This window comes from Heteronotia binoei, chromosome 2 (genome assembly GCF_032191835.1).
Source record: "Heteronotia binoei isolate CCM8104 ecotype False Entrance Well chromosome 2, APGP_CSIRO_Hbin_v1, whole genome shotgun sequence".
NCBI lineage: Eukaryota > Metazoa > Chordata > Lepidosauria > Squamata > Gekkonidae > Heteronotia > Heteronotia binoei.
The window spans coordinates 127,487,085-127,513,157 of record NC_083224.1 but is presented as its reverse complement, the minus strand read 5'-3'; positions in this window follow the sequence as shown (position 1 = coordinate 127,513,157).

Genomic DNA, 26,073 nt, shown 5'->3' with positions numbered 1-26,073 from the left:
AGATTCCCACCAATCCGGCTTTCGTCTGGGTCATGGGACGGAGACAGTGCTGGTCGCCTTGGTGGATGACCACCAGCGGCATCTGGATCGAGGCGGCGTGGCAGTGCTGATGTTGTTAGACCTGTCGGCTGCGTTCGACACGGTCGACCATCGGCTACTGGCCCACTGGCTCGCTGACGCAGGAATCAGGGGGTCGGCCTTACAGTGACTTTCCTCCTTCCTTGATGGACGGGGACAAAGGGTGGCAATTGGGGGAGAGCTGTCCTGGGGGCACTCACTTGTGTGTGGGGTGCCACAAGGTGCAGTTCTCTCTCCGATGTTATTTAACATCTAGATGTGCCCCCTTGCCCAGATTGCTCGGAGGTTTGGGCTTGGTTGCCACCAATATGCAGATGACACCCAGCTCTATCTACTAATGGCCGGCCTGACTGCGTCCCAGAAAACCTGGACCTAGCATTGCAGGCCGTGGCAGGTTGGCTCAGGCTGAGTGGGCTGAAGTTGAATCCAACGAAGACAGAGGTCCTTTGCTTGGGCCACGGTGCCCTGGGAAGGGAAATCCCCCTTCCGGTTTTTGACGGTGTGCTGCTGAAAGCGGCCCATAGGGTCAAGAGCTTGGGGGTTCTTCTGGAGCCTTCATTATCAATGGAGGCACAGATAGCGGCCACTGCCAAGTCCGTGTTTTTTCACCTTCGATGGGCGAAGCAGTTGGCCCCCTTCCTTGGTCGCCAGGACCTAGCAATGGTGATCCATGCAACGGTCACCTCGAGACTGGACTACTGTAATGCCCTCTACATGGGGCTGCCCTTGTGCCGAACCCGGTGGCTGCAGCTAGTGCAGAACGCGGCGGCTATTCTGTCGTTGGGACTCCCAAGATGGGAGCACATACGGCCGGGGCTGCGCGGACTGCACTGGCTGCCAGTGTTGTACCAAGTTTGTTACAAAGTGCTGGTTATTACCTTTAAAGCCCTATATGGCCGAGGACCTGCCTACCTGAGGGACCGTCTCTCCCCATATGAACCCCAGAGAGTGCTGAGGTCAGCTGGAAAGAACCAGCTGAATATCCCTGGGCCAAGGGAGGCCAGATTGAAGACTACTCGGGACCGGGCCTTCTTCATTGAAGCTCCACTACTGTGGAATCAACTCCCGGAGGAGGTGCGGGCCCTGCGATGTCTAGACCAATTCCGCAGGGCCTGCAAGACCTACCTCTTTAAAATAGCCTTCACTTAATACCGAGCCAAGAAAGTTTCGTTGGATATGTTTTAGTCACTGAATGTTATAGAAGATCTGAGTCATAGCACCATAATGTTAATTTTAATTCAAGTTGATTTATTGATTTAATGATGGTTTTATATAATTGTAATTGCAGTTATCGTGTATGGTTTTATTGTATATTGTATTTATGTGTTGTGAGCCGCCATGAGCCTGCCTCAGCGGGGAGGGCGGGATATAAATAAAAAGTATTATTATTATATATTATTATTTTCATGTCAATTTTTGTTACGTGATTTGGTTTTGTGTCTAATGGTTTTGATTATTCAGATTCAGATTTCTTAACAGCCCATGGCCAGTATGTACAAGAAGGTACTACAATGGTCACACACACAAAGAAAACATTTACAAGTCTAGTAAAATAGATTAGCAAATATACTTGAGGAATATATATGGAGCACAATATTATCGCTTGAGCACAAAATTTCGCTATTTTCTTCATAGTCTCCATGTTCACATCAGAGAGACACTTATTAACAATTTCCACACTGGAGATTTCCGAGCCTCTCTCTGATAGCAATGAGATAAAGACTGAGCAAATTTTGTTGTATAGGAACAATGTAGTAAAACATGTTGTCGTCTCAATCTTGCCAACATTACAGGTACAGAATCTTTCAGCTCGAGGGATCTTGTTGTATCTGCCCTCAACTGATGCCAGTATTGCTGATGACAATACTACTGCCTTGCAAGAGAGAAAGCTCTTTTCTGATTTGCATTTTCCAGACCAGTTGTAGTAGATAACATCTTTGAGGGACTACAATAAAATCAGATGATTTAGAAATGTCAGATTGGCATTCTATATCTTCCACTCTCTGCTTAAGGATATGGCTAGCTATATCACAGCCAAAACAGAGAACTGTATCAGCAGCCCCATGGTGCAGAGTGGTAAAGCTGTACTACTGCAGTCTGAACTCTCTGCTCACGACCTGAGTTCAATCCCAGCAGAAGCTGGGTTCAGGTAGTTGGCTCAAGGTTGATTCAGCCTTCCATCCTTCCGAGGTCAGTAAAATGAGTACCCAGCTTGCTGGGGGGAAAGTGTAGATGACTGAGGAAGGCAATGGCAAACCACCTCGTAAAAAAGTCTGCCGTGAAAACGTCATGATGCGACATAGCCTCAGAGTCGGAAACAACTGGTGCTTGCACAGGGAACTACCTTTACCTTTTCATCAGGGGAATACCTAAGCTGTGCTAATTTGATTTGGACTGCTTTAAGCCAGCTTTATTGAAAATTGTCCTGCAGAATTAACTATGTAAGACTGCAAGAGTTTTTATTTAACTTAAGCCAAAGATTTAGTGAAGAGAGTGTTATTCTAGCAGTTATTTTCATCATCCCTGTTTCTAACCAAATCATGGAGTTTGAAACAGTTTGGGACCCTTAACACAGCCCCTAGAAATTTAGATTGGACTCATTCTAAAGGCAAAAAATGAGATTCGGGAATATCTAAAAAGGTTCTGTACAATAGTTGTGGAACAATCTTAAATTTGAAAAGTTTGAGGGCGGCTGGAACAAAATTCCCCCCTTTGGACCTAAAGAACTTTATTAAACTTAAGTCCATTTTTTCTCGTTTAGCCGCCACATAGTTACTGTAAGCCAATCCGACACCTGAGGCTTGTACCACCATTCCCAGATATCTTAAGGAGGTTTGGATGACAATACATCCTTCTGGAAGGTCTTTGTTTTCCATCAGATTTTGCATGAAATTTTCAGAGATTTTCTTTGCTAAAAGAGATTCTTCCTGCCAAATTTTAAAGAGTTAAAAAGGGTCTCAGTTTTATAAACAGTTATTGCAAATAAAGGACAAAAACAGAGAAGCAAGTGGAATTTACAGGCTGTCCCAAGCACAGTACAGGCTGCTCAGCTCATTGACTTCACCTGTTTAGACTGGAGAAACTCTGTCTAGGAATGAACTGTTACTCATTGGTTGTTTTCACACTCATTTTCATTACCATAATAATGTTTCACTGCTATTATTTGTTAATTAGTTTGAAAGCAAATGTATCAGCTACTCATCAGCAAACTACTGACTGTGCATGAATCTTATTAAAACCCTTGTGTCCGTCTCTTCCTTCCATCTGGGGGGACAATGCAACTCCCATCCAGAGGCAGGCTGCATAGCCTTGCATCTGGGGGCCGTTTTGCCTCCTCGCAAGGAGTTGCGGGCAAGACATCATCAGAAGTGGGGGCGGAGCAGGCATGCCCTAGAGGCGGGCTCTGCTCCCTCCTCTCATTCTTCGCTTCGTGTTCAGCCCTCCCTCCCTCGATGCAGTGTGGGCGATAGCTGGTTGCTCTCAGTTTTGGGGGACCGGGTAGGAATTTTTTCGCCACTTCTGTTTTGGCTGTAGGAAGTGGTGTTTTTGCCTACCTCACACTGCTTGTAGAAGGGATTGTGGAACTGGCTGAGCTGTGACTGGTTAAATAAGTTGGAAACTTTTTAGGTTGACTGCGTTTTGGTCTAAACTTTCATTATGCAGCTCGGTGAGCACCTCTAGCACCCCAGTTTTGAGGCACGGGGTCTTGCTAAATCATTCCTGGACCATGCGGAATGGTTGAGTGATGAAGCAGACTGCCTTGGGTTTGCATGGATCGATTCGCTCGTTAGCCGTGCGGCTGGGGGTTGGAACTCCAGGGCATAGTGTGGAATTGGTGATGTACCTGCTATAATTACACCTGCACTGTAGGACAAGCAGAATAAATTAAAATGACAGTTTCCTTCATCCAAAAAAAAACCCCTCAAAAAGCTGCACACAGCTGTACTAAAAACCAAGCACACAAAGAAGGCAAAGGAGAAAGAAGAGATTGATGTAAATATTTATTATGAATGGAGCATCAATGGGAGTTAGAACATATATTATTCCGTGGTGAAAAGGCTTGACTAAGACTCCCTGCCCAGGGACAAATAGATCTTTGGGATTCAAGCAGCTGACACAGTTGATTGTCATCCTCAATCTGCATTACATATAACTTTCCCATGGAGTTCTATTAGTTGAAAAATTATTCTGCCAAGCCCTATTCAATATGCTTTATTAGCATTTAGAATAATCACCAGGATTAGCCAAGAGGACTCAATATAGTTTTAGGAGGAATTAAAATGATTGGATTTTAAAGCAAGATCATTAAACTTGAAATCTACTGCAGTTTTTATTAAATTCCATTACCACAACAATTTAAGCTACAAAAATGTCAAATCTTGCTAAAGCAAATTTATTCCAGTCATAGATGCATAGTATATTATGGGAAATTTTTAATCGCGGACAAAATAAAGGCTTCACAAAATTTCTGTTATATCACTAACTATATAGATTCCCTTTTTAAATATCTATGGAGTTGAATAAGACATTTAGACTCATGACCCAGAACACTAAATTGATCTCAAGCTCTGCAGTCTTTTAGCCTTAGTCCCACCTCAGGCACCGGCATAACATTATGGTGGTGTATCAGGAAAAGTACCTAGAGAAGTCATAGAGAGTGAAAACACAACTGCCTCCCTAGTCTTCTACCACATTCACAAGGCATAGCACAGTTTAAGATACCAGCTTAGTCAGCAACTAATGATAACTCTCCCAAGTACTATGTAAATCCCAGCCAGGACACTTATAACTCAGATGATAGCATGAGCATCATGGGACTATGGCCTCATATCAAGCACACATATGGGGACTTCAGTTATAGGAATTTTACAGGAAGGGCACTTTGCTCCAAAAAAAGAAATGTTTTGCACACACAACCAAAGAAAGGAACAAATACTGTTGTGATATTTTGCAAATACTAGTCTGCTCTGAACTCTTATAAACTGTCTATTTTAGAACATCAAGCTTTCAAAGGCAGGAGAATCTTACTTGATTAAGAGAGTTGGCAGCTATCTTGGGGAGAGATAGCACACAAGGCTTCCTGTGATTAATAGGAGCAGATGGTGAGTATGAACTCCCTGACTGTAGGGTGGTTCTTGGAGGCTTGGGAGGGGCTGTGGCTCAATAGTACAGCATCATCTGGGTCTACATAAGGGTCTTTGGTTTGAGTCCCAGCATTTCCAGCTAGAAGAATTAGGTAGCTGGTGATGGGAAAGACCTCTACCTGAGACTCTGAGGAGCCACTGTCAGTCTGAGTATACAATAGTGACCTTATTATTTACTTCATTTATACCTCATATTTTTTCCCAAGGGGGACTGAAAGTGATTTACATCATTCTCATCTCCTCCATTTAAATATACATAACAACAATCCTGAGAAGCAGGTTATACAGAATGTGTTGACTGGGACAAGATCATCCAGCAAGCTTCCATGGCAGAGTGAGGCTTTGAACGTGGGTCTCCCAGATCCTAGTCCAAAACTCTAGCCAGTATACCACCAGTTCTCACATCTTAATAGATCAGTGGTCTGCTTCAGTATAAGGCAGCTTCATGAGTTTATGGGTGGACAAACATTATCAGAATGTGGAGATGGCCAGTTGACTTGAGTGACTCATTTCAACTGATTTTGTTTGATAGTTCAAAAAAACCCGACAACACCTGAACAGCTGTACTTGGGACTCCTTCCAGAGCTGTCTGGCACCTCAGCCCATCTTGAACATGGATCCAGAGGTCTTGAGTATGCTGTGCCTGTGTACTTCCCACTGAACTGTCCTTTAATCTTATCCTCTCCATGCCCTGATGTATGTGGCTGGTTTCAGTGCCAGGACTGCTGAGCAAATTCCTGATGTCTTATACCAGAACTCTCAGCTGTGTGACTTTCATGTGATATTGCTATGACTGTGCATCTCCATGAATGCTTCTGAAGTCAGTCCAAAAGACAACAAAGGAGGATCATAAGCCCAGGTGTTGGTTGATGATTTTACAGCATATAGAAGATAACAGAAAAGAAAACCTTTAAAGCACTGCAATGAATCATTTGTTCTAATGGGGCTGATGAGAGGTTAAAGAGGAATGAGTGAGTAAAGAAAGTCACAGCAACATCTTATAGGGTGGTACACAACAGTATTTTAGACCGAGCAGTTGCTAATTTTAAAACTATAAGAAGACATTTTGACTGTGCTATGTGACAAAAATTTTCAGGAATCCTGACAGCATGGTAGACTGTTAACTCTACAATTAGTGTTTAAAGAGCTTACAAAAATAATATACTCTTTAGGTGGACAGACAAATGGGAAGCTATTCTAATAATCCTTTGCCATTGGTGGTGGTGGAATATTTTTTTCAGGTTTTAAATATACATTTCCCAAATTGAAGTAATCAGTGAAAAGCCCCATCACCAGGTCACAGGAGGCATGCCATCACCTGGCCATTTTGCAGTACCAAATCTGTGCCCACAATAGGATCTGTGCGTAATTATTTTATTTAAATTTATTTTTTTAAAACATTTACAAACATGCTTGGGGCCCAAAGTGACTAACAACAATAAAACCAATACAATGTAAAAAAAAATATCACAAATAGGCATTAGAATAGTGACAACAACAAATTTTTTAAAAAGTCCTATCAGTTGCCCTTCGAAGCCAATGCATTATAAACCATTCATCCTATGAGTGAAATGCCTTTCTAAAAAGTTTGGTCTTGAATCCCCTTTGAAACTGCAGAAGAGATATCAATCTTTTAATATACTCTGGAACACATTGTAGTAGCTAACAAGAAAGGCACCAGTTATTGTTTGTAGTCTTGCAGAGGCTGGAACCACTAGAAGGCATTGCTGTCCTGAGCAAAGCTGCTGCATGGGATCATAGCAGGAGAAATGGTCTTTGAGGTATGTCTAGAGTTGCCAGCCTCCAGATGAGCCATGCCGTTCTCTGGGAACTAGAACTGACCTCCAGGTGGCAAAGATCAGTTCCCTAGGAGAAAATTACCACTCCTAGGAGAAAATTACCACTGCCCATTTGGGCGCAATTCGGGGGGGGGGGGCGAAGCTTGCTGCTGTAACGGCAGTACCATCCGCCCCCTACCTCAGTCTTCGACAGACAATTGGTGGAGGCAGGGGAGCTTTTACCTCGCTCCTGCTAGGATCGTCTCAGTTTCCTTAAGCAGAGATCGGGTGGCTGAGAGGGTTGGGCAGGAGCGCTTTTGGCTTGCTCCTGCTTTGGCTTGTCAGTTTCACTCCCTGCTTTCCTGCAGGCTGTACTGATCGGGTGTCTGATAAGGCCCCAGAGGCTTTTCTTTCTTCTGCATTGTTACAGTGAGCAGGAGATCGGGGCTGCTGATAAGGCCCCTGCTAATGCGAAGGCATGGGATCAGTACAGGAGAGATGTCTCTCTAATTAATGGCCTACTTAAACTTCACCCTTTCTTCCCTCCCCCACCTCCCTTTTTTCTTCTTAAGAAGGGGATTTGGCATTGTGCTGGTGGAATTGGAACTCTTCTTAAAGGAATGGGGAGGCTGGATTTTTGGCGGCTTCCTTTGCTACCTCATTGCTTGTGGGTTATCATTCCCTCCCCCCCTTTTTGGTTCTGGGTCATTGCCATTTTTTCGCTCTCCTTTCTGTTGTTAAAGGATTGGATAGTGTGTGCTGTGAAAAGCCAAATGCCAGTTTGGTGTAATGGTTAAGTGTGCAGACTCTTATCTGGGAGAACCAGGTTTGATTCTCCACTCCTCCACTTGGTTGACCCAAGGCCATTCAAAAATTTACTTCATGACTTATAACAAGGCTGGCATCTTCAGATTGGGTATCTGCTTACTGCTTACTGAAGTCTTCAGTACCTTCCCAGACCTTAGGCTAGCAGTACCTCAACAATTTCTCAGCCTTGGGCCCTGTCTGGTGGAACTCTGCTGGAGAACATCCTTTCCTCAGGGCTTGTAAGGCAGAGATGTTCCACCAGGCCTTTGACGGAGGACAGTGACAGAACAGCGAGCATTTTGGTACTCTCAGGTTTCCCCCCCTTACCTACCCCTTCAGAGGCCTTGGGGAGTTTTAATTCCTAACTCAAATTATCTGCTATCTTGGAACTGTGTTTTTATTGGAACACTGGAACTGTGTTAAATGTAGATTATTGTTTTTACTCTGATGAAAGCCACCCTGAGCCTTGCTTGCAGGAAAGGGCAGTCTAAAAATTTAAATAATAAATAAATAAACACTCTTAATACTTCTTGAAATCACCAATTCACTTTTTTAAAAAGACAAAAAGGGCTACAAATTCTAACAGAAAGCTAGTAGAGACGGAAGAATAGATCACTGACCAGCCTGACATCTGAAAGATACTCATGCTCAACAATCAGTTTTAAAATAAAAGAATCACCCAACAAAAGGCTGCAGTTCATCATGACTAGCTGCCAAATGCTCAAATTAAACTAAGTCCTTCATAAGCTTTACTGGATCCAAGCTAATTCAGATCCTGGCATGTCTTTTCATGCTCTACCAGATTTTTGTGAACAGGATTAAAAGTATGCATACACCCAAAAGAAACTATCTGCAGACACAGTGGTTTTCTTTTCTAAAATGACTTTTAAAGTGGTATTTGGATGAAAGATTTATATTGTGCTGTATCAAAGGCTGGGATTCTTCTCACAGATGTCAATTTTGTTGAAACCACAGAGGCGTATATAGGTAGACAGGACTGTGTTTAAGTGTAATATATGCCATGAGAAAGTTGTTGAAAGTTGTAGTGTAATATATGTTGAAAGCTGTAGTGTAATATATGCCATGAGAAAGTTGTTGAAGCTATCATTTCTGTTCCCTGGGGGTTGATGTACTGGTTAAGAGGAGGAGCCAGGATTTTCCAAGTTCAAATTGTGGATCGGATTAGTGTTGTTCATTGAGGCAATTCAGAGCCTGATTTACACAGATCTCTCCTACAAACTAGGTCTCCGTAGAAGTCACCATGTATCAACCTCAATTTCCCATCCATTACATCCCAGTAGCCTGCCCTACAAGGCTGAAATAGTGTCTGTACCTTGGATACCAAAAACACTACATACATACCTATTATTATTCATCACAACAAAGGATAGAGAATAACTATTAGAATTACAAATAATTGAAATATCCTTTATAAGGCACAGTATAGTAGGTGGTACAAGCTTTGCAACATAGATGGTTATTTCTGTTATATATTCCTGTTGCATCTCACTGGGTTCTTGCTGCCTGAGCCTTTGACAGGCACTCCTTGCAAACCAGGATCTTGAAGCCTGGAAGAACTGGCCAATCAGGATGCTAGGCATGTAACAACTTGCAACAAAGAGATGCAAATGAAGGATTCTGGAGTGAGCCAATAGGAGTAACTGTTGCCTGCTGGGGGTGGGTGGGTTAACCATGGCCAGATTGTATATAATTGCAGTTTTGCCTGTGTTCCTCTGTGACTGTTTCTTCTTGCAAGAAAGTGTTCTTGGTTGATTCAGAGTTGGTTGAATTCACTTTATTTCAATTTCCCTGATGAATTTATGCCTAACTGTGATGCACACACACACACCTTTAGGAATCTCTATCCAAACCAGGGACTAGAGTATTTGTTGCTATTATCCACCTGGGATACTGACTCGGTTGGAAGAAATGTATTTACTTTATTGTTGAATAAAGCAATACAAGTGTTGTTGTGAGATTAAAACCAGAAAAGTGTCAAGTCGGCTGATTCAATAACGAGGCTTTGTTGATACAAACTTTCTAGTTTATTGATATCATTGTTCTCGACTATGAGGAGATTGAAAGACTGAAGATCATACAGTAAAGTGTAATCATATAAGGTATACTTCAAAGGGATTCTTTAGGGAGGGGGTACTATGCAGGGCACATTCACACATTGATGTTACAAATTCGTTCACAGGCCTGTTGTGGCCTTGGGCGAAACCTCCCCCAGTGCCCAGCCTGAGAAGGCACCATAATCTCTTTCACATATTCCCATTTCAAAGCAAAACTACATAACAAAGGAAGGGAGGGGGGAAAGGAGAGTTCGAGCTAGCAGCATTGGTATACAGTGTGGCTTTTACCCAGAATGCTTCCTCCTGAACCAAAGATGAAACACAGACTTGACCAGAGTTAAAGCAGACTTGACAAAAAGGGGCATCAAAGAAGAGTGGCCTATAAATGTGAGGAATGGGGGAAGTGTACAGTGTACACAGAAGTAGCCAATCACTGGGCATTAATTTTCTGTAATTACTGCAAATGGTTAAATACATGACTACAGGGAGGAAATGTTCCACTACCTTTCAATAGGAAAACAACCACCTTTCCCGAGGGGGGGGATTTTAACCATCCTGACAGAGCAGTGGAAATAAAAACATGCTAGAGATCATGCCACAAATCACAAATGGCAACAGATGGCCTGTTCACAGTAACAGTAGATTATGGACTTCCGGGGGAGGAAAATGCCGAGCTGAGCTGTCTCTCATAACGGGAGCAGGCTGGAACTTCTGTTCAGGGTAGCGGAAGGCAAATTAATGCCTACTGCCTACTTTTCTCAGTTAGAGAATAGTCCAAGACATGCACGGAAAACTTTGAGATTTACCTTGGCTTAAAGGGAGCCCTGGAGGGGACTTCTTTGAGGGGTCTCAGGGGAAGTTGCATAGTCATCATCTGCAGAAGCGCCCAGAGTCATTTATTTGATATAAGCTCGTCAGGATCCTAACCTTCTTGGACATTGCTAAACATCTAAAGCTTTGAAAGACCAGTGAAAACTTGGATAATTGGAAGAAAAGGTACAGAAGATTATTTTTTTATTCCAGAGCTATTTATAGCTTAAAGGGACAAAATTAAAAGGTGGGAAAAGAAAGTATAGAAAGCTTGGAAGAAGAGGAAAGGAAGAGGCGAAATTTGGATTTTATAAATATAAAGGACAGTGTTAAAACTGCTAAAAAGTGAGAAGGGATTTATTGTTTTGTCTACTTGCAGTTTGGAAGTAAAAGCAACATCGTCACACTGGAACAGACCTGCAGCACATCTGAGCAAGACAGGAAATACGTCAAGTATCGTGAGATCGCCTTGTGAGTTGGTGGCAACAAAAACAGGAAGCAGTAGAAAGAAAACCTACTCTAGGAATATATACCATTGAGAAGCATCGGCGGCCATTGCTGGGAGGCTAAATTAAAAACATTGTTTTTAAAAGAATTTGGGACATTAAAAATTGGAACAAGCTTAATTTGTCATTGCTGGGCAGAATAGCTGCAATAAAAATGAATATTCTACCAAGGATAATGTATTTGTTTCAAACTATTCCTATTGTGAAAGATGCCAAACAGTTTGATAAATGGCATGGCTTACTCTATCCTTATAGAAAATATTCACTTTACCAGATATGTAAAGGACAAGGTAATAGGGTTTAACATGGATCAATATCCGTTTGATAAGATATTTTTAGCCCCTCAAGAAAAATTAATTTCAAAAATTCATTCCTATTTACTACAGATGAGGATGCAAGATGAGATTGTGAAAGACTGTATGGTACAATGGGTGAAAAATATAGGGCGTAATATTATGTTTAAAGATTTTTATTTTTTCAAATGAAAAAGGAAAAGGGGAAGTGGATATAGAAAAGTAATAAAACATCTGTTCAAAAAGTATAGAAAACATTCTGCATATAACTGTATCACCACATATAAAGAAGTTCCATCGTATCATTATTATTACACATTTAGCCTCTTATCACATTAGTCAATCTTAATGGGAACTTACAATATAACTAATGTGATAAGAGGCTAAATGTGTAATAATAATGATATGATGGAACTTTAAACTTAAAAAAGAAAATATTCACTTGTGATTTGCCCTGAGCCCATTTGTGGTAGAATATAAATTTGAAAAATAAATAGATTAAAGCTTCATAGGGTGCCATAGAGCAGGGATGGCCAACGGTAGCTCTCCAGATGTTTTTTGCCTACAACTCCCATCAGCCCCAGCCATTGGCCATGCTGGCTGGGGCTGATGGGAGTTGTAGGCAAAAAAACATGTGGAGAGCTACCATTGGCCACCCCTGCTATAGATTTTTATGCCAAAATGCTAGCGCATCCCTTCATGAGGCTCCAAGATCAGGGAAACCCCTAGCAGGAGGCTGGGAACCCTAGCTTTCCAAGACGCAATTCCTAGAGGGTTAAGTAGACCCTTGGGAACAGTAACATAGGGCTCTGTGGTACATAAATTTCACATGACCACAAGTGATTCTTGCATATGTGGAAGAAAATTTATGTTCCAGCAGTAAGCATGTATAAGAGCTCCGTGGTGCAGAGTGGTAAAGCTGCAGAACTGCAGTCAGAGCCCTCTGCTCATGACCTAAGTTTGATCCCAGTGGAAACTGGTTCAGGTAGCTGGCTCAGGTTGACTCAGCCTTCCATCCTTCCGAGGTTGGTAAAATGAGTACCCAGCTTGCTGGGGGGGGGGGGGAGTGCAGATGACTGGGGAAGGCAATGGCAAACCACCCCATAAAAAGTCTGCTGTGAAAACATTGTGAAAGCAACATCACCCCAGAGTTGGAAACGACTGGTGCTTGCACAGGGGACTACCTTTACCTTTTTTAGTAAGCATGTATTTAATATTTTCCCCAGGTATACAAACTGAGATGTATGGTGTGTATATATGCATTGAAAATCCCATCTATAATTAGTCCAATAAGCATTAGACCACTGTTTCTGGACCCAAAGGGGTTCAAGAGACCCAAAGGCTTTCTTTTATATTTTGGAAACAAAGATCTGATCCTGGAAACAGCATCTTCTATATCATACATTAGCTGATTTTTTTTTCTCCACTGCATATGCATATTGATAAGTAAAACGTGTCCTGTTGTTTACTAGAGTGAGTTTCTTAGAATAGTGGAGAATTAGAGGCAGCAATAGAGAAGAAGGTGGTCAAAGGCTGGAATGTCCGAATGCCTCTGGTTTGAGGTTCATAGTGGGGGCAGCTGTGTCCTTTGCATGATGTTTGTTGGTTTCTCAAAAACATCTGCTTAGCCACTGTAGAAAAATGGAATGCTGAACTAGATGGGTCCTAAGGTCATATTTTGCCTAGAGTGCAAAAACCCCCAATCCTTGGGCCAGGCTTGGGTGAGTCACCATACCAAGTAAATTTTGACACATGGGTCAGCATACCCAAAAGGCTAGAAACTACTGCATTAGATACATGCCTCCCACTGAGGTAAAAAGCCTTCCACCAGCCAGGGCTTTTTTTTGTTGCAGTAACTCCTTTGAATATTAGGCCACACACCCCTGATGTAGTCAATCCTCTAAGAGCTTTCAGGGCTCTTAGTACAGGGCCTACTGTAAACTCCAGGAGGATTGGTTATATCATGGGTATGTGGCCTAATATGCAAAGGAGTTCCTGCTACAAAAAAAGCCCTGAATGTAACCTACCATCCAGCTAATTGTTTGATAAGCTGTTGGGGGTTGGTTAGTTTTTAGACCCAGATTTATTATCTTATTTTTATTTATGTTATTTATAGTTAGGGTTATCAATCCCCAGGTGGGGGCAGGGGATCCCCCAGTTTGGAGGCCCTCCCCCCCCACTTCAGGGTCACCAGAAAGCAGGGGGCAGGGGAGAATGTCTTCTGGGCATTCCATTATTCCCTATGGAAACCAATTCCCTTAGGGTATAATGGAGAATTGATCTGTGGGTATCTGGGGCTTGGGGGGCTGTTTTTTGAGACAGAGGCACCAATTTTTTAGCATAGCATCCAGTTCCTCTCCTCAAAACACCCTCCAAGTTTCAAAAAGATTAGACTAGGCAGCCCAAGTCTATGAGCCTCAAAAGAAGGTGCCCCTATCCTTCATTATTTTCAATGAAGGGAAGGCATTTAAAAGATGTGTGGTCCCTTTAAATGTGATGGCCAGAACTCCTTTTGGAGTTCAATTATGCTTGTCACACCCTGGCTCCTGGCTCCACCCCCAATGTCTCCTGGTTCCACTCCCAAAGTCCCCAGATATTTCTTCAAATGGACTTAGCAACCCTATGTAGAGTCCACCCTTCTTGCTGAGACTCAGAGCAGATTACACAGAATGTATCAATGCAGAAATAGGATGGGACTTCCAATAAAAAGTGTAATAGGATTAGGATTACATAAATCAAAAGTAAGTAAAAAGCTGAAACAAAGCTTAAGTATTCTGCATATTAATCATTGCAGAAATGACACAATAGCATAATATATACAGCAACAGATAGTATATTCTATACACAGAAGTATAGTGCATAGTCTCTTTCTTAAAGTGTTCTTCCTGAATCATTCTGTAATAATAAAGCCCTATTACCTTTGTAAAAATGCCTTCCTGAATAATTCAGTTTTTCATAGTTTGCAGAATGCCAAGAGACTAGGAGCCTTTTTGACCTCATCAAAGCAGGTGATTCGGTAAAATGGGGACCACAACAGAGAATGCACATGTATGAACAGTTGTAGATCTTGCCCATTTGCAGGGTGGCATATGCATAAGACCCTGCTCAGATAAGGAAAGCTGCTATAGCAGAACCTGGGGGAAAGGAGTCCCATAGATATGAGGCTCCAAGGCCATGAAAGGCTTTGTATGTGATAGCCAATGCCTTCAACCAAACCTGGTAACAGATGGGCAGCCAATGGAATGACTGCAGAATGGGGATAATATCTATGGTCCACCTAGCTCTGATCAACACTGAGCTGTGACATTCTGCACCAAATGGAATCTCTGAATTGATTCTGAGGGAAAACATATATGGAGCATTGCAGCTGTCTAGTCTCAATGTTACTGCAGGCAATAAAGTATTGCCTTTTTCAAGCCTTGTGCTTGGTACCATATGTGGTTGCTGGACATCATTTCACTTGGTGAGTCACAAGTCCTAAGCAGGCCACCCCATGGCCTTTCGTAGCTTAGTTTCCAAGATCTGATGAGACTAGGCTAGCCCAGATCATCTAGGTCAGGGTGAAAGAGGCCTACTGGCCCCTTTTTCACTAATGGAAAAGCTGTTTGGCTCTGACCCAATATGCAGTCTCTCTGAAAATGTTTACATGTTTTCAGTATCTATGATTAAGTATTCTGTTTGTTTCTTGAATGTGTACAGAGTTCAGTATTGTTTCTGAGAAAGCTCAGTTGTTATCACTTCCAATGCCGGTTCATTTTACAGCTCTATCTGGTGGGACATAAAGTGGAAAACATTTACGCATATATGACAGCCATTTCTGAGGAAGAGAGGCAATATCTGATCATACTGCCTATAAGATGTTCATTAGGCTCCTCTGAACCTCAGGAACAAAATTTCAAGGAAGGGTAGAATGGATTGCAGAGAGAAGGGGAGGCAGGAAAGTTCTGCTTTATGAATGTATTCACAGGTCTCATAGGATTCAAGCCAATATCAGTAGACATTGATCATTATATGATTTCAGGCTCTCTGTTTCCTTGTTAGGAAAAAACTCTCCTTGGGCCTATCAGAAAAGAGGATTCTGGTTATACTGCAATGATCTAGTCCAGGGGTATCAAACATGTGGCCCAGGGGCCAAATCAGGCCCCTGGAGGGTTCCTATTAGGCCCTTAAGCAACTGGCTGTTATCTGCTTCCTTCTCCCTCTCTCTTGCTTCCTTCTGCATAACAGCTTGCTTTGGAAGATTTGCTCAATTGCACAGAAACTACAGAGCAAAACCTCTATTTTCTCAATTGGCTGAGGCTCCTTCCTTGGGGAGGAGGGATAGATTGCTTTGCCAGGCTCTCTCAGTTGTACAGCAGAGTTACTAAGCCAAGCCTTTCTTCCTTCTGTTGGCTGAGGCTTCTCCCCCTCCTCATCCCCTGGGGAAGGAAGGAAAGACCCAAAGCTTCCTTTGCCCAGTTCCCTGTATCCCATGGGAGAAATACAAAGAAAGAACCTTTAAGATCAATGAGTGCTAATGCTTTAAGCATGTTTTAAGTTTTTAAAATAAAAAACCCTTTAATTGTGTTTGTCTGTGTCTTTTATAAAGTTTGTCTCTGCTACCTAATTTTAAATAGGTACACATATGGCCCAGTCTGACATGACCCGGCTCAATATGGTCCGGCCCAACAAGGTGTCATTTATGTCAGATTTGACCCTCATAATAAATGAGTTTGAAACCCCAGATCTAGCCATCATACATCCTTTTCGTTTCCCTATGGCATATAGTAAATGATGGTGGAGGAGGGGGAGAGATCTTTGGAAAGACATTTGCACATCTAATAAAAATGGTTCACCAGTAGTCCCTAGGAGTAGCTGCAAGCTAATGTTACTGGAATGAAAAAATTAAGGTAGGAACTGAAACAAGGATTACACTGCCTAATGAGGAAGAAAGGAGTAATGCATGATGTATTCCAGTGACGAGTATTGTCCCATGTGACTAGCATTAATTACAAGAAACAAGAAGTCAAGCATAATCAAAAAAATTGAAAATAAGGGTAGAGATATGTTTTGAAAGCTATATGATGTAATCTAAAAGAAATCTAGTACACAAAATTGCCTTGCTGGGTAAAATATGGCATCTTTAACATAACCAGACTAAGTATATTTAACTTAAATGAGCCTGTCCACAAAAATATATTAACACCTTTACTTACAAAATATGCTGTTATTTTCTTTTTTCAGAGTTTATCTTATAGAAACTGATACATAAGCATCATGAAAGACTAGCCATGTGAAATCATTTTGTGATTAATATATTAAAAATGATTACATTTCTGGTAACTGCTAGGATAGTAGTGCATGGAGCTATGAGTTCCCCCCCTTCCTTAAAAAGATATGAAATTGTTTTATTTCAATCATAACAGAAAATCCAGGTAATTTCTCAGTTAAATTAACAACTTATCTTTAGCTTGCATGGTTTGTCCCTACCAATAGAGATGCAAGGGAAAATAAAACTGTGGAAATGTGCTACATTTCCAATAGAAATCAAGCTACTTTGAGCTGATTCTGATATCTACATAAACCACTAGGTGGCTGGCTTGATTACATAGGGCTGTATCTAACTTCATCACTCAGATAAGAGTTTCTGTGGCGCAAGGTAGGTCCCACTAACGAGAAGTTTAACTGTTGCCAGGATTTATCTTTAAAAAGGTAAAGGTAGTCCCCTGTGCAAGCACCAGTCATTTCCAACTCTGGAGTGATATCGCATCACGATGTTTTCTTGGCAGCCTTTTTACGGGGTGGTTTGCCATTGCCTTCCCCAACCATCTATACTTCCCCCCCCCCCCTGGGTACTCATCTTACACCAACAGAATATGGCTTGTGCCAATGAAATGCATCACCTTTAGATGGTTCAATACAATCTGTACTACTTGATGAATGACTTCCAGGTGAACATCTGAACTGCCACCATTGAGAAGTATTCTATCTGTAGTGATGTCAATCAGCACAGCAATTCTTTCTATGGAAATATTATATCTGTGGTTACCAGCAGTCATTTTGTATAAAAATAGGTGGTGAAGCTCATCCAGGGGTTGTTATGCAGCTGCATCTACTATTCAATGGAGAGGGTGGGAAGGAGGAGGTGGAACTCTCAGAAAGGTTCAGGAGCTGCACTTCTGTGAACTCCCACTGAATCCGAGGCCTAGTGGTTACTGTTTTCACACATACAAGTCAGTACCTGATAGTATAGTCAATAAGAGGCAAGAAAGAACACAATGATGCTAATCTTTTAGTAATAAAACCCATGGCATGGTGCCAAATCCCAGTTCCCTCAATGGTTGGATGTGGGGTATCAACTATTAGCTAATGAAGCATCTGTCACCATCTCTGGCCTCCCATTGGCTGACACTTCTGCCCCCCCCCCTACTGCAGGTCCAGAAATGTTGAACAAACCACCAAAACAGTCTTACACCAGAGAGAGAGACACATCTCCGATGCTTCTCTCTGTCAACTGGCCTCAGAAAGGCCTGACACTCTACCGAGGCCTCACAAAAGGCATCATGGCTGCTGCCAGCAACAAACCTCTGCCACTTGAATAATATCAGAATTAGCACCAACTGTTTTTAAATTGTTTTAAATTAAATTGATTTTATTATGATGATGCACTGTTTTATGATGATCGTTGTAAGCCGCCCTGAGCCTGCCTCGGCAGAGAGGGCGGGGTATAAATTTAATAAAACCTAAACCATCTCAACAGCCCATGAAGACAGCCTCCCAGCACACACAGCCTCCAAAGGCCACTGAAATAGCCAGGGAGCCTGGCACCACCAGGAGCATTTCCTCCCTCTTTCCTGTCACTCCCTCTCTCCCTCCTCCTCTCAGACTCGCCCTAGGATGGTTGCCTGAGAAGGAAATAGGGAAGCCTCACAGGGTTGTTGTTCAGATCAAGGGAGGGAGAGGAATGAGGAGAATGATGTAAGCTGCTTTGATGTAAGCTGCTCCCCCCCACACTGTGAAGAAAGACTGTCCTTTTCCTATGGGTTGCCAACTCCTGGTTAGGAAATTCCTGGAGATTTAAGGGGTGTGGCCTGGAGAGGGAGAGGTTTGAGGAATGGTGGGACCTCAGACAGGTATAATGCCATTTCCTCCTGGGGAATTACTGTTGCCAATCTCCATGTGAGGGCTGGAGATCACTCAGAATTACAACTGCTCCCCTTGAGGTGAGGGGAGTGAATGCTTTCACTTGGGTGGGTGGGAAGACAGCAAGCATGGGGGGGGGGGGGCAACTAACCCCAAAGCCTTTAGTGATACCTTTCCAGGTTGGTGGAAAATTCCTAAGGTATGCCTTCACTTGAGTGAGTGGGAAGACAGCAAGGGGGGCACTCACCCAGAGGCCTTTGGTGATACCTTTCCAGGTTGGTGGGAGATCCCTGGAGATTCTGTGGTGGAGTCTAAGGAGGGCATACGAATTAGGGTTTCAGAGTGGGATCTGCCAGGCACAGGTTCTTGCTGTGGAAGCTGACTGGGTGATTTTAGACCAGTCGCAGACTTCCAGCCTAACCTGCCTCACGTGGTTGTTTTTCAGATCAAATGAGGGGGGAGAAAATTATGTAAGCTGCTTTGCCCCCACACACACACCATGAAGAAAGACTGGGGGTTTTTTTTCCTATGTAGAGGCTGGGAGGGGGAAGGCAATGGAAACCTGAAGTCAGAGGGGCAGATAACAGGAAGGAGATAGGGTTGTCAACTTCAGGTTAGATTTATTTCTTTGGAATAAAAGAAATTTCTATGGTGATCACGAACCATATTTTTGAGGTTCAATTTGTTTCATGGCCGAACTGTGAGGAGTTGTTTCTTTTAAAGAGCAGAAGGCAAGGGGTTTAAATGATTCAAAGCCATTTAAACCCCTACTTTCTGCTCTTCATGAACTACCAGAAACTGCATCAAAATTCATGGAAGTTTGTAGTGGCTCATCAGTTCATGAAAGTTGCTTCATGAAGCATGAACTTGCCAAAATTAATGATGAAGATTAGCTCATCAGCTGGTTTGTGCCAATCCCTAGAAATGTCTGACATCTCCAGAGCACAGTTTTGCCTAACTAAACACAATTTTAAAGTGAGATTTTCAGAACATATCAGCTGAAAACAGAATACCAAGATAAGAAAAGTTTTGACTTGTTCAATTATATGTTCATCTGTAATCCATTTTGAGGGGGATTCTCCTGTCTGGTCTGGCCATAATGGTTCTTAACCTGCCCAGAAGATATATATAAAGGTTGGAACAACTTTAACAAATCACCTAGTACACAAAGTTTCCTCTCTGGAGCAAAATGAGAGGCGATTAAAGCCTTGTGATGACTAACTTCAGGACAAGTTTTTAACCTTTTCTCTTCCTTCCCAATATCATCATTACAACACACTGGTCTAAATCTATCATAATTCTGACTTAGTTTGGAAGGGAAAACAGGTGGAAGAAGAAGAATAAGAAGAATTTCAGATTTATACCCCGCCCTGAATCAAAGACTCAGAGCGGCTTACAATCTCCTTTATCTTCTCCCTCCACAACAGACACCCTGTGAAGTGGGTGGGGCTGAGAGGGTTCTCACATCAGCTGCCCTTTCAAGGACAACCTCTATGATTGCTGTGGCTAACCCAAGGCCATTCCAGCAGGTGCAAGTGGAGGAGTGGGGAATCAAACCCAGTTCTCCCAGATAAGAGTCCACGCACTTAACCACTACATCAAACTGGCTCTCTGTAAGAGCATTACAACCTAAAATACTAAGGATTAACTAGAGAGGGAAATGGTCACCATCCAAATATTCTATTGTCTCCAAAGAATCAATCAAACTAAACAAACTAGGTGATACAATAAAATAATCAATCAATAACACTGGCCTCACAACTATTAATACACATAAAATCCCACTTATTATCAACCCACAGACAACCATTAACAATTAATAACAATTGTCATAGAACATCAAAGAAACTACTAGGACTTCTGGTTTCGGCAACCTGACCTAAGGAGCGACTAGGATCGGCTCGTCCAGAGCCGCTCCTTAATCGTGCAGTCGAGGGATCTCTCTTACCGGGAGACCCAACTCTAGGACCCAGGAAGGGTCTTGGAAGGCAGACAGCTCAAGCTGAGGGTCGGGATTGACAGCGGCAGCTGTCTCCCGAGCCCATGTCGCTGTGAGCCTCGCTGCTTCAATGGCCATTTTTAAATGGCACCGGGGTTGACTGCCGGACCTCTTCTTTTCCTTTCATCAAACGCTTCTGCGTGAGCTGAATAAGCTGTATTATCTCTATGAAGATTACAAGTTTCCTTTTTCTTCTAATATTGAGATCTGAAGTCCTATTTGTGCAACCAGGGGGACTGGAGAGTCAGGAGTGAAGCGGAGCACGGACAGAGGCAAAGGTGGCGAGAAAGGGGGGGGTGGGATATAACTCTCTCCTTTTCTCTTCGAAGACCTCCAAAAGTTCCTTCCTAACTTGGTGACTTTTTTAATGTTATCCTGGGAAATATGAATCACACCTGTTCCCTTAAATACTTAAGTCCAAAAAGGCTTGAACTAAAGTTCCCTTTTTGTTTTGGCAGTGTTAAAGGGTATAAACCTTCAGTGTATTTCTTCAAAAATTCATTTTCAAGAGGCATTGATTCTTTTACACAGGCATACCCAGCATGTATGTTCCAGGATTATTGATTTTTAAGTCAGTTAAGGCATGAATAAGTGACTGTAACCTTATAAGCATGTTACCTTGCTCATGAATGGGCAACACTCCAAAAGAAGCAGATAAATATTCTTCAAAAACATCATGTTTTTAGTACCCTCATGAACAAAAGTATATTCATTTGATTCCTTAATAGTTTGACTGGCTTCTTACTCCCTTCAGAGGGGATAGTAAGAACTATAAATGTATCATTATCTATAAGATGCTGATGTGCCAGATTATCAGCTCTTTTTAATCAAATACTCAATTACCACCAACCTCCATTCTTCTGTGGCGCATGCTCAGCTAGTGGAAATTTTTTTTCTTTTGGATATATGTCTGGGCACAGAAAACTCCATTAGATTTTAGGTGTTTCTAGTTAGAAAGGATCAATGAAGGGATTCTTGAGGGGGAAATGCAATTTAATCTTTTTGCCCTTTATAAACCCTGTGATCCTTTCAAAATAATTTAGATCAATTGACGAAGAGTGCCCATACAGCAAATAAGAAAGATGTTCTTTAGCAGCTTGTTTCATTGAACAGTTAATCATACAGCCTTGATAGGGAAATATATTCAAAACAATTTTGTTATATTCTAAAGTTGAGGATGGGAATACAGGGCATGGTATGTGAATATTCTCATAGACCTCATTCCTCCCTTTCTTCTTTCTCCCCATACAGCTCATTTACAAGTCATGTTAAGTGGCACTGAAGAAGCTTGCTTAGCAAATCTTATAGCTTCAGGGGTAGGACAACCCTGTCAAATCAGATTAGATTTTAAAAATCCTATCTGTCCTGTAAATAAATTAATCTTCTCAAATATTTTTGTAGGGTTTTTGAAATTAAAAACGTTTGAAATGCTAGCATGGCTAATACCTCAGATCTCTTATTTTGAATGACATTCTTTTTTAGAATCTCATCCAGGACATTCTACTTGATTAAACAGTCCTATTGAGAACATACTGAAATATTAGTAGAGCCAGAGGGAGCAGGAATAGCATTATGAAAAGGATCAAATCTATTGGAAAGTTACTGGTAAGAGGTTGTTAAAGAAACTCAGCCATTTTATACAGTTTACTAGCAGGCATATGTCCTTCAAGAGACACTACTCTCTTCTTCCCCATGTTAATATAAAAACCATTTGCATTAATTGCTCAATATATTTACCAAATTAATTTCATCAAATTTGTTGTGTAAACAAAGAATAATTAAGAACTAAAATTATGCCAATAATTGTTTCCAAATATTAAAAATATAAAATATGATATATAAGAAAATATAAAGTACATAAAAGCCTATATTAACTTAACAACTCTCTTGTTTGTTTGTTTAAAATTATTAAAATTATTAAATTAAATAAACTAGAAACTTATCCATTCAAATCCCCTTTTGCAATGCAAAAATAAAATAAATCAACAGCAGCAGAGATTCGTTATTGTTCCAGCAACTCTCCAAACCCAATCAAATTGAAAATAAAAACAAGCCAACAAAAACACGAAAACCATGACACAGAACATAGGGAAAAGAGGGGATGGGAACCAAAAAACAAATACTAGAGGGTGGTTTTACTAAACCAGCCCTGAACATCAGTTCAGCTGGGCTCAGAAAGCCAAACACCCAGGCTTACCAAGGACAGCCACTTCCTAACCTACAAACAAGCTTCAAACCATAAACAAAAACTACAAATAATATCATGAAACAAAAAAGGAGAGAGATCCAATTAAAACCCAATAAAATACTGTCTCTAAAAACAAGATATAAAATAAGATAAAAGAGCTCTCCCCAAAGCACAGCTTAACACAGTTGTAATGCACCCAATCAAATGGCCAACTCTACATCCCCAGGCTTAGACTCTGAAGGACCAGGCTGTGGCAGGTGGGTGATCAGGCTAGGGAGGCCCTGACCTAGAGATGGGGAAAGGTTGGATCACAAAAAGGTACTTTTCATTTAGCCCTGTTGAAAGGGTGCAGGCCAGCACCAGATGTTTAGCTGGAGCACCCTGAGACATTAGAAGAGTCCACTGTCAGGGTGGCAGAAAGACAAGTCACTGCACTGTGGGAAGCCCATGCTCAGCCAAGCACTAAAGAAAGTAATGCTGAATTAAACAACTATGACTGAACAGGAGAAGGAGACACTATTATACGACATCTTATCTTATTTAGGATGTTTGATGAAGCAACAGTTCTTATTTATTTAAAGCATTTATAGACGACTTGACCTCCTTGAACCCAAGATAGTTATACAATAAGAAAGCTATAGTGTGGAAGCATAACTGAAATACATCTCAAAAACTTCAGCATTATATGGTCACAAGCTTCCAACCATTTTGTGTACCATCAAAGTTTCTGGTATTTATTAAAAGTATTCTTAAACCTGTGTAGTTGTGGTAGTTTTCCTTCTAATGTCAAACTGTAACAGACTGTTTTAGTTATGCTTTGCTACTTACCAATAGCTTACCTAATCATATCTCTCCCTAACTGCTACTGCTCATCCTTACTTCCTCTGTCAGCCCAGTCCTTCAAGCTACCTGACAGAGCTGTTCTAAGCAGGTCTATTCAGTGGGGCATAGGGCCAGGGAAGCATTCTTAGGATTGCACTCTGTTGTGTCTTACATTTCAGTCCTGAAATTACAACACAGCAGACGCTATGGAGGTGACCAGTGGAAGTCCACTGGTCCCCGGATGTAGCTCCGCAAATATGCTCCGCCAATCAAGATCTGTGGCGGGAAGTTTAATTGGCCAGAATTGCACCTGGCCAGACTGAGGGTTGTTCCGGGGTATGTATATAATTGGGACCCAGCCCGTGTTGCCTTGCCTTTGTGATGTACTCACTAATAAAGCATGTTGCCTTCAACATGTCTCGTCACTCAGTACATTACAGTGGTGACCAGGATGGGATTCTAGCCATGTAACTCCCCAAGCGGGACTTCACTGACCTGGCCGGAGACGAGGAAGGCACGCATTCGAGGGAGACGGAAGCGCCCGCCGCCGCCATGGCTAACCCAAGTGGGACGACGGGCCACCTTGCAGAGTTCAACCCCGCCAACCCCGATAGGTGGGAGACCTACACAGAGTGGGTTGACTGCTACCTACGAGCGAACATGATTACAGACGACAGCTGTAAGAGAGACGTGCTCCTAAGTGTCTGCAGGGAGGCCACATTTGAGATTGCAAAGGGTCTCTCAGCCCCTGCGAAGATCATGGAGAAAACGTACGAGGAGACAGTCAGACTCCTCACTGGGCACTTCTTGCCCCAGCCTTCCATTATCGCCCACCAATTCCTCTTCCACAAGAGGGATCAATAGACGGGAGAGACAGCCACCATCTACCAGGCCGCCCTCCGCCAAATCGCAGGGAACTGCAGCTTCGACAAGCTAGAGGAAGCCCTGAGGGATCGCTTCGTCTGGGGCCTCCGAGACGAAAGGCTGCAGAAAAAGCTCTTCGCAAAGGAAGAGCTCACCCTCCAACTCACCTTCAACAAAGCCACCGCATTCGAGAGAGCAACCAAAGCTTACAACAACCTGCGAGCAGAAGCCATCCACCAGGAGGAGATGGCACTGGGCAACCCAGAGGAGGAGGAGGCAAACCAGCTACATCACCAACCAGGAATGGGGCCGAGAGTGCCCACGCAGCCACGAGCAACAGAGAGACCAGCCAATACCAAGTGCACCAGCTATGGGAATCCACACAAACGCCGGGACTGCCCCTACCGCAACGTGCACTGCAGGAACTGTGGAAGAGTGGGCCACATAGCATGGGCTTGCCAGGCCAAGGCCACCCGAAGACGCCAGTCCACCAACCACAACTCGACCGATGCCTACTCGACTGCATCGACTAGCCTGCAGGTAATGAACTTACCCCGCACCATCCCAGATAAGCTCAGGGTGTCGGTCCTAATCGAGGGCACTCCATGCCTGATGGAGCTGGACTCGGGCTCCACCATCTCCATAATTTCGGAGGAATCTCTAAGAAAACTTTGTCCCCGTGGCTGGCCTCGGCTGCAACCGGAAGACTTCATACTGCGGGACTTCCAAAAAAACCGTGTACAGATTTTGGGTTGGGCCACTGTAAGGGTAGAGTTTAAGAACTTTAAGGGCAAGCTGGACATTCTCGTGGGCAAACGCCAGCTCACCACATTACTGGGGCTGGCTTGGTTTCGACCCTTGGGTATTCAAATAGTGGGGGTGCAGCAGATGCGAATGCAAAATTTCGAGCACGTGTGCTGGGAATTCCCGGAAGTGTTTGATGGGTCCCTGGGGTGCTACAAGGGGCCTCCCATCACCTTACCCCTCGATCCTTACGTGTGAACGATAAGGCTGAAGGCCAGGCGAGTTCCGTTCGCTCTTAAACCAAAAATAGAAGTGGAGCTGGACCGCCTCACAGCCCAGGGAGTGCTAGAACCGGTATCCTATGCTGCATGGGAAACACCCATAGTCACTCCAGTGAAGCCGAATGGAGATGTGCGCATATGCGCTGATTACAAGTGCACAATAAATAAGGCACTTCAGGACAACCCATACCCCATTCCGGTGGTCAGCCATGTACTGGCAGCTCTAGCAGGCTCTAAGGTTTTTGGGAAACTGGACTTGGGCCAGGCGTACCAGCAACTCCCGGTGGACGCCGAGACAGCAGAAGCTCAGACCATTGTGACTCACAGGGGAGCTCTTCGGGTGCGGCGGTTGCAATTTGGGGTTAGTGTGGCTCCAGGGATTTTTCAGAGCATAATTCAAAGAGTGGGGGTGCAGCAGATGCAAACGCAAAATTTCGAGCACGTGTGCCGGGAATTCCCGGAAGTGTTTGATAGGTCCCTGGGGTGCTACAAGGGGCCTCCCATCACCTTACCCCTCGATCCCCATGTGAGACCGATAAGGCTGAAGGCACGTCCTGCGGTG